This window comes from Neofelis nebulosa, chromosome 12 (genome assembly GCF_028018385.1).
Source record: "Neofelis nebulosa isolate mNeoNeb1 chromosome 12, mNeoNeb1.pri, whole genome shotgun sequence".
Classification (NCBI taxonomy): Eukaryota; Metazoa; Chordata; class Mammalia; order Carnivora; family Felidae; genus Neofelis; species Neofelis nebulosa.
Genome location: NC_080793.1, coordinates 29,546,326 through 29,556,583, shown reverse-complemented (window position 1 = coordinate 29,556,583; position 10,258 = coordinate 29,546,326).

Here is a 10,258-nt window from a genome sequence, read left to right as displayed (position 1 = left end):
TTTCACATGATACAGTGGGTGGGGGTACCAATGAAGAAAAAGAAGGTAGACCTAGATGCTGAAACCTGTAGCAGGAAAGAAAAGGAGAGCACTTCATGCTGGTCTCGGCATGCTCTGAGAAATGCATAAAGTTCAGGTTCACTCAGAATTGTACAATCCTCCAGCAGAAACTTATCCTTTTCAAGGATGAGGTACTGTTTTCTCTACCATGTCAGCAAAAATAAAACAGCTGCTAGGACACATTAGTAGATATTATTAAAATACAAGCTTTTATTCCACTCTCTCCCTGGAAATATTGAGTCAGCATTGAATAGCAATGTGCACAGGTCAGCAGGTACTTCCTAGATTTTAATGGATTCATTTGCCAGAGAAGGAAGCATAGTGTCTGAAATTAGGTTAGCATATAACTTCCTTTTACTCTGAGTTGCCCAGAAGAAAAGGAAAAGTAAACAATACCTTGGATTTGTTGGTCCAGATTAGATCCAGATTTTCAGTGCCATTTCTCATGATTTATCACGTAGTTGTTTTTATCACTCTATAGTAAGGGAAAAGAAAAGACAAATCACAGGTATGACTTGATGTCACTGATTGGTTGCTGATGTACTGTCCCCACCTTTTCATTGTTAAAAAAGAAAACAAAGAAAATATGAAAATTTGCATGGCAGGCAAAGGTAAGATTATCAACAAATAGGTTCTTTGGTGAAGTGTTTTTCAAACTAGAGTTCATAACCCAATAGTGGATTGTGAAATCAATTTTGTGGCTTGTAACCAGTTTTTGTTTAAGAAAAAAAAAATTTTAATTGAATCAAATCGATAGCATATAGAATGGACTGGAATAGAAGTACATCTCAAATGTATAGGTTAGTATTATTTCTTAAAATATTTGTTTCAGCTGTGGGCATTTATGAATGTGTGTGTTGCATCAAAATGTAAAATGTATCGTGAATCGTAAAGTTGTTCAAAAAACATCCCCTTAGAGTAACCATCCCTAAATAAAGATAGTGGAGGCAGGTTAGCAAAAAGTATAGTCTATTTCATCCCTAATCCTCTGAAACAACAACATGACCACAGAGGAAAGGGATTGGCAAAGATTTCTGTTCTTTCCTGGAACAAGTAGAAACTTCTCCACTATAACGTACTATCCTCAGAGACAAACCTAATTATTTCTAACATCTCCCTTTTTTGTTTGAAGTAAAGAAACACATATTTGTGATTTTCCAGAAGCTTTCTGAGAAATTGCAAAGTTATTTTTGCATGTAATAGATAATCCTAAAATGTTTTATTTGTTTTCAAAATCTAGAGTATTATTTTGGGAATGCAAAATAAAAAATACTTTCACAGATTTGTTTATGTGGCTGATTAAGAGTGGCAAGTGACTGAGAAACTACTTGGTTTCCTATTGTATCAAGTTGACAATAAAATATTTCAAAATACATATACAAGGTAACACTATTATAAGGTATCTCAGCTCTTCCATAAGTGAAGAACCTTAGTTCTTGATGTTTTTATTTCCCCAGTCCTTTACCATCATGGATATAACAACAGTAACATAAAGCACAGAAAATTATTCTACTAGGAAGCAGAACTGCTTCTATCTAAGCAGATTACACAGAAGGTAGTGAACACCTTAGGAGCACCCGGGTGGCTCAGTTGGTTAAGTGCCAACTTCAGGTCATGATCTCACGGTTCATGGGTTCGAGCCCCACACTGGGCTCTGCACTGCCGGTGTGGAGCCTTCTTGTGATTCTCTCTCTTCTTCTCTCTTTGCCTGTCCCCGACTTGTGCTTTCTCTCTCTCTCAAAATAAATAAATAAACTAAAAAAAAAAAAAAAAAGAGAAAAGAACATTTATCCATAGTAGAGGTTAAGGCATCAATTAGTAGGCCAAGGAAGCCAGCCCATCAAGACTTAAGCAAATGTTGCTAAAATTTTAATGTATTTTGTGGCCTACTTGTAAATTCAAGTATTCTGAACCAAGGCAAAATACAATTCAGTTGCATATTGCCCTTCATTGTGCTTTTTGGTATTCTGGAACAGACTGACATTTCACTTTAGGATAGCTATTCTCTTTCAATAGGTCTGAGATCAAAACTATTTTCATTGTGGGGTGCCTGGGTGGCTCAGTCGGTTAAGCATCCAACTTCAGCTCAGGTCATGATCTCACAGTCTGTGAGTTCGAGCCCCGCGTTGGGCTCTGTGCTGACAGCTCAGAGCCTGGAGCCTGCTTTGGATTCTGTGTCTTCCTCTCGCTCTGCCCCTCCCCTGCTCATGCTCTGTCTCTCTCTGTCTCAAAAATAAATAAAAACATTTAAAAAATTAAAAAGAAAACAGTTAAAAAAAACTATTTTCACTGTAACATGAAGGTGTTATTTGCCTTCTGCTCTCTTCTCGGGAGTATACTGTGGAGCTTCCTAGAGGCTGTAGAACGTGTGATATTCGGAACACGGAATATAGAAGCTGACCTGAGAACCCAGCTATCTATCAAGTAAGACATTTAAGAGATTTGCAAAAATGTCACTCTAATCATAATTATATTTTTGCTTTGAAAAAGTGTTATTTCTTCATAAAAATGTTGCTTTGTTAACACGAAATGAGTTCACTTTGACTATTTTCGAATGAATTCAGCATATATTTTAAAGTTTTATTTATTTAAATTTCTGAGGGTGTAATTTTGATAGTGGTCATTCACATTAAATCCAACATAAAGGAAAAATTTTAGGGGCCTGAAGACCAAAAAGTTTGGTAGCTGCTGCTTTAGGGAAAAATACTCTTTTCCTTAGGAAAAAAATATATAAATAAAATAAAAGCATGCACAGTTGAATTTCTCTGTCATGAATGCTCTTTGTCTCAACTGTCTATATTCAGTATAACTTCTACCCAAAGTCACTGACTTATTTCACAGAGAAAATTGGGACTTGATAATTGAGAATTGACTATCAAGCACAAGCATTTTAAGACATGTGAAGCTCATGAAAACAACACATCTTGTACCCACACACATTCTTCTTACACCTTCTTAAAGAGGAAAACAATGAACATATTTAATAAATATGACCCAAGAAACTTTCCGTAGCATATAAAAATAAGAAGCAAAAGTATATAACCTTAACTATTCTTAGTAATCTGTGTTTGATAATTCTATCTTATTTAGAAAATCTGAGTATACAATCTTATTTGTTGTTTTTAGGGAGATGAATCACAAAGAAAGATTTGACCTGGAAAATCCAATGAATAAATTAAAGAAAGTATGGATTAGCAAATAAAAAATAGCTGTAAGATTATATGAGACCTTTTGTTTTTATGATGGTACTCTATGACATTCTTTCCTCAAAACGTTGAAAAGCTGTAGAAAATTGACAATATGGTAGGAAAATGTGAATTACTACAGTTTTCCCCAAAAAAGAAAACCTGAAAGGTCAGTGGGTAAGGAAAAAATTAAGAACTCTTTAAAAATTCCCTTCAAATAAACTCTGTGGCACACACACACATGCTCACACACACACCCTCACACCCTCACACACACACACACACACACACACACACACACGCAGGAGAGAGACAGAGTGGGAAAGACAGAGAGAGAGGATAAGTAAATGAAGCAAAATATAAATTTATATAAATATAAGTAATACTCTCAGTCATCCAGTCAGGCTGCAATGTGAGCTAGCCTTATGCACCTAAAAAATAAGAAAAATTCCATCAAAAGCCAATGCCCAACATTTAAGTAGAGTAACTATATTTACATCATATTTATAATAGAGTTTTTAAAAATTTAAAATGAGGAACAAGCTAAATTTCACCCAAGCTTCCCTTCCTTAGGCTGTTCTACTGGAGGAAATGTTCCAGCAAATATAAGTCAGCAAGAAATAGAATTGGGGTTGGAAATAAGAAGGCAGTACAGGAGTGGGGAGGAGGAAAGTATGAGAAGAAAAAAATAAAGATGTAGATTCTGATAGAAGGAATACAAGGTTTTCTAGAGATAGAAGATCTCTGATTTTACCTTAGGAAGACAGATTTCTAATTGTGGGAAATAATCAAACTTTAAGGAAGGAGTTCAGTATGCTGGGAGACATAAAGATAGATATCCCTACAGTTTTTCATCCATTTTCTTCCCTATTGTTGTTTATGATTCCCATTCTTTCATTGTGGTCACTGCAGTGGAGTCTCAGGAAAGAGAGAGATTACTGTACATCTTCAGCCATCCTTCTAGTTAACTCTTTTAAAAAAAAAAGTGTATAAATCTCTGTATATATACACACATACGTAAATACATGTATACATGTATGTAGGAATTATGTATTGTATGTATATATAGAGAGAGAGAGAGGGGGAGAGAAAGAGAGCTTTTAATAGGAGAGTAATTTCTATAAGAATTATTTTAATGAAACAGATACAGAGAGGGTTGAAATGAGCTAACCAAAACTCTTACACTCCTATGGTCTCCTTTAACAATTCAAGGCTTTCAATGAACAAATTTAAAATGTCAGGGAACTATTTTATTTTAGGCAACAAGTAGTTACTGAGTATGACCAGAATAAGCTCCTTGGACCTGTGGCAAAAATGAATGAAGAGAACACAGGATACATCTTCATGTCTAATGTAGGGCACCGGATCAAGCCGTAAAGAGTTAGTTCCCTCTGAGGTTCACCATGGTATTAACTTCAGTCCTGCAGTATTTTTTTAATTAATTTTCTTGGGCTTTATTTGTCCTACAAATGAAAATCTTTACCTAATATTAAAATCTGCCATATAATATCATCTGCTTCTACCCCTTCCTAAGGGGCTTTCTACTATTTCTCATAAAACAGAATTTTCTCCTAATCTGTATCATGCATAACCCTTCCTTTTGTATTCCTGATTCCAGTTGTGCATTTAGGCAAACACAATCTCTTGATTTTCTTGAAATTCTAATTAATATACAGCCCCTCTTACATTTATTGATTGATCACTTACTCTATGAAACACTCTTTTAGGCTCTGGACATACAATGGTGAGCAAAAAGGAACAAAGACCTTACTTACCTAGAGTTCAAAAATCTCATTATTATAATTCACAAAATTACCAAATCATCCCACCAATAATGCAATGTTTTAGCTGTTGTACTTTTTATGAGTAAGAGGTACATAAGGCTATGAGGGAAAGAGGTTGATTTGAGGAGGTTAGAGGTTTAGGGAAGTGATAAAAAAAATATTTGCTTGATGAATAAGCAGTTGAATAGATAGTTGAATGAAAATGAGGAAAAGATACTTTCCCTTGAAGTTGAAAACAAAGCATTTTTAGAAAAAATCTGTCATCAAATTCCAATATTTATGTAATAGGATATTTTTTGTTTATGTGATTGAAGTACATAAATTCATTAAACTAAGCATGAAAGTCTGGTTGGTTTTATGTGTCCATTACCACTTTCAAATAGGATCTTACTTTTTTTTATTATGTTTTGCTCCTTCCGAATTGAATTTATATTGCCTCCTTATTTTATGAAAATCTGATATCATATATTATCAATGTTTTATAGTAATTCCATCTCTTTATGAATTTATGAATACAGCTAATTAATTCACAACCTTAATTTGGCAAGGTCAGTAAATAGCATGAGAGATTATAAACATCTGGATGGAAAATCCAAGATCTTTGAATTAAAGTGTTTAGTTTTCTCTCGATGTAAATCTTAATAAATAAAACCCCTAGGCTATTTGCACAAGTGACATGTCTCAGAACAAATTGATGGTGTATGTATGATAAGCCGTTTGTATGCATAAAAATTCCTGATATTTACTGGAATTAGGTACAGCAGATGTCACATTAACATTTGGCAAGAAAAAGCCCATATGAATGATTGGAGAAAGTAAATAGTCGACAGGGTTTTAATAGAATGTGTGTACACACCAGAGACTTCAGAAAACTATTAAATATTGAAATATATAAACTGACATCGTACTTGGTAGATGTATTTGGAATGAATGGGCCAAAGTAAAAATCAATGCTTCACAGAGGTGGGGTTTTTCATCTCTTTGTAAATCCTGGAAATGTGTCCTTCACCAGAAAGGTATCGATCAACATTTTTTAGGGATTTGCAGAAAATGTTAGAAAACTAGTACCAAGACTATCCAAACAGAGAAACAGCTTCATTAAACACCCAAAATACATACAAATGTTTCATTCTCTTCATCACAACAAAATTTAAAATTCACAGTGTTCTCTATTATTGTTATTTATAACAATTATAGTCAAATTGGTATCAGTAATAATTAGAGATGTATAGAGATGGGAAGAGAAGATGGAGGTAAACTGATTATAGAATATTACCCTGATATTTTTGATTCTCTCCTATTGTGAAGAATGGATATATGTTGGGGCAAACAGCAAAATAAACAGTATCAACTACCCCCTCCAACTCTTTGAAATAGCAACCATATATGTAAACAAAACTTTCTCCCTTAGCTTGAGAGCTCATTTGTTGAAGTTGAAACCCAAGAAAAGCAAGAAAAGAAAAGAAAAGAAAAGAAAAGAAAAGAAAAGAAAAAAAAAGAAAATCCACTTGGCCCAATGTAGCAGTACCCTCTGGCAAAGTGGAAGAAGAGGGAGGCTGAACCAAGCTGACCCTTGTCTTAGGAAATGTGAAGTGAAAGACCGGAAGTTACTATTAGGGGAGGAAACTGAACAGAGTGGCAAAAACATTGTATAAATTCCGCATTCAGTTTTGTTAGACAGTGAGCAGGGTATGTACCCAAAGGAAATGAAGAACAGTAAGAAAGTGAAAAATTATTTTTTAAAAATAAAATGTAGCCTATATGAGAAAGAAATACCAGACACTGCTCATGAAAATGTAAAATGATAAAACCATTTTAAAAACTGGCAGTTTTTGCTAACTCTGAATATTTGCCTTCCCTACAACTCAGCAGGTTCACTGTTGGTGTATTCACAAGATAAAAGAGTACATCTGGCCACCAAAAAACATACAAAATGCTTGTAGCAACTTTATTCAAAGCAGCTAAAACTGGATGCCCATGAAAAGAAGAATATATATATTGTGGTATATTCATTCAGTGAAAATACTATACAGATATGAAAAATGGACTACTACATATAAAAACATAGATATTATGTTCATAGATATTATGTTTTGAAAAAAGCTAGATACATAAGTGTATTGTCAGTAACATTCCATTTATATTAACTTCAAAACAGGCAAAGTTATCTAATGATTATAAATGTCAGAGTTGTAGTCATCTGATGGGTGTCTTCAGGACAGATGCAAGAGAGTGTTAGAAATAGAGTACTAGAAATAGTCTATATCTTCCTTGGATAATGACTAGACAGGTGTAAATGTGTCAAAAAGTCATGATTATTAGCATTCAAGATTAGTGTATGTCATATATCAATTGAAAAGAGTGTTTCCAATCATGGCAAATAGATAACTCATCCCGACCCTTCCTTTGATAATATCTGGAAAAACCAGAAAAGTATGGAAAGAACATCCATCTGGAAGTACGGGAGAACTAGTAAGACTGTGAAGAATTCAGGGGCCAACATCCAAGAAAAAAAGAGAAACTAAGAGATGTGAGCTCAGAAATCAGGACTACTTTTTCCTAGCTGTATTCTATCGATTCAGGAGTAGGCTAATATCTGCTGCATAAACTCTTATGGAGACAACTGAAAGCATGTAATACGAAATAGAGTTTTGACAGGTTAAGTTGACAAAAATTGGAGTTCAAGATTTAGGTATCAAAGGGCTTCAATTTAGAAATAGACTACTCTCATGGTACTGTGGAATCGGATGCCCAAAAATAGAGAAAGGAAGAGAATCAGGATTTAAAGACGTAATTACCACTTTGTAAAACTGAGTAGCTACATAAAGCCGTAATTCCCGGGAGCACTATGAGGTAAAAGAGAAAAATCTTAAAAGCAGCCAGAGTGGCAGTGGAACCCAGAACTCACTGGAAGACCATCTTCAGAGTTTGGGGGAATACTTAGTAATATACCCTTTTACTATTTCTAGTTTAATTTAATTATTTTGCAGTGGTCAAACATTTATTCCCATAGTCTGCTCTCTTTGACCTTGAATGTGTCAGCTTTATAGTAGGATAAAATATGCAAACCTGTTGTGTTTTTTGTTTGTTTTGTTTTTGTTTTTCTTCCAAGTTTGTATTTAAATTCAAATTAGTTAACATGTAGTATTGGTTTTAGGAATAGAATTCAGTGATTCATCACTTACATATAACACCCACTGCTTCTCACAGCAAGTGCCTTCAGTAATGACCATCACCCATTTAGCCCATCCCCCAACCCACCACCCCTCCACCAACCCTCAGTTTGTTCTCTATAGTTAAGAGTCTCTTTAAGATGGTTTGCCTCCCTCTCTGTCTTTATCATATTTTATTTTTCCTTCCCTTCCCCTTTGTTCATCTGTTATGTTTCTTAAATTCCACCTAATGAGTGAAATCATATGATATGTGAAAGGGGAAGCCTCTTATACTGTTGGTGGGAATGCATACTGGTGCAACTGACTCTGGAAAACAGTATGGAGGTTCCTCAAAAAATTAAAAATAGAGCTACCCTACAACCCAGCAATGGTACTAATAGGTATTTATCCAAAGGATACAAAAATATTGATTTGAGGGGGTGCATGCACCCCAATGTTTGTAGAAGCATTATCAAAAATAGCCAAATTATGGAAAGAGCCCAAATGTCCAACAACTGACAAATGGATAAAGAAGGTGTGATATGTATGTACAATGGAATATTACTCAGTGATCAAAAAGAATGAAATCTTGCCATTTGCAGCAACGTGGATGGAACTAAAGTGTATTGTCTTAAGTGAAATAAGTCAGAGAAAGTAACATGCCCTTTATTTTTTTAGTTTATTTTATTTTGAGAGAGAGAGAGAGCATGATTAGGGGAGGGGCAGAGAGAGAGGGATAGAGAGAATCCCAAGCAGGCTCTGTACAGTCAGTGACTTGGGGCTTGAGCTCACAAACTGTGAGACCATGACTGAGCCCAGATCAAAAGTTGGGAGCTTAACTGACTGTGCCACCCAGGTGCCCCAAAAGTACCGTGCCCTTTTAAAACAAAAGCAAAATGAAATGTTTTCAGACAAAGAGAAACAGATTATTTGTCACAACCAGATTTGTGCTAAAAAGAAGGTAAAAGATATTCTAAAGCCAGAAGAGTAATGATCCACAGATGCAAGTTTAGAGATGCAAGAAAGAACATAAAGTAACAATAAATGTAAATATAAATAAATATTTAATATTTAAAAGTCATAAAAATTTTGTGTTTATATGTTTATAATTCACATGTATGAAAATATATGGCAAACTATAATAATAGCATTAAGTCAGACAAACAGCATTAAAATGTTCTGAAAGTCTTGGTCAGGAAAAGTAGACATGTTAATACACATTAAACTTTAATGAATCAGAAATGCATGTTGTAATCTGCAGAGTAACCTTAAAAATAACAAGCTGGGGTGCCTGGGTGGCTTAGTTGGTTAAGCGTCCGACTTCAGCTCAGGTCATGATCTCACAGTTTGTGGGTTCGAGCCCCGCGTTGGGCTCTGTGCTGACAGTTCAGACCCTGGAGCCTGCTTCAGATTCTGTGTCTCCCTCTGTCTCTGCCCCCTCCCTGACTCACACTCTGTCTCTCTCTCTCTCTCAAAAATAAATAGACATTAAAAAATAATTAACAAGTATACAAACTATGATGCTAAGACAGGGAAAATATTGACATTAAGAAATACATACATATTTAACACATATATATTTAACCCATATAACAAAAGATCACAATGGAAATTGGAAAATATTTGTAAATACACAATGATGAAAATATAGCAAATAAATTATGTGGGATGTAGTTAGATTTGTGCTTAAATGCAGAATGTATAGCCTGCAACTATGATATAGCAGAGAACAAAGCCTGAACAGAAATTTTCTTTTTTATAATATTTATTTGTTTATTTTTTCAATATATAGCTATAGTTTATTTTTTTTAATATAAATTATTGTCAGGTTAGCTAACATACAGTGTGTACAGTGTGCTCTTGGCTTTTTGAGAGAGATAGACACTGAGTGCAAGTGGGGGAGGAGCTGAAAGAGAGGGAGACACAGAATCGAAAGTAGGCTCCAAGCTCAGAGCTATCAGCACAGAGCCTGAACTCAAGAACCACAAGATCATGGCCTGAGCCGTAGTCAAGAGTTGGGTGCTTAACCGACTGAGCCACCCAGGTGCCCCAAATTTTCTAAGTATCAGTAGAAGAT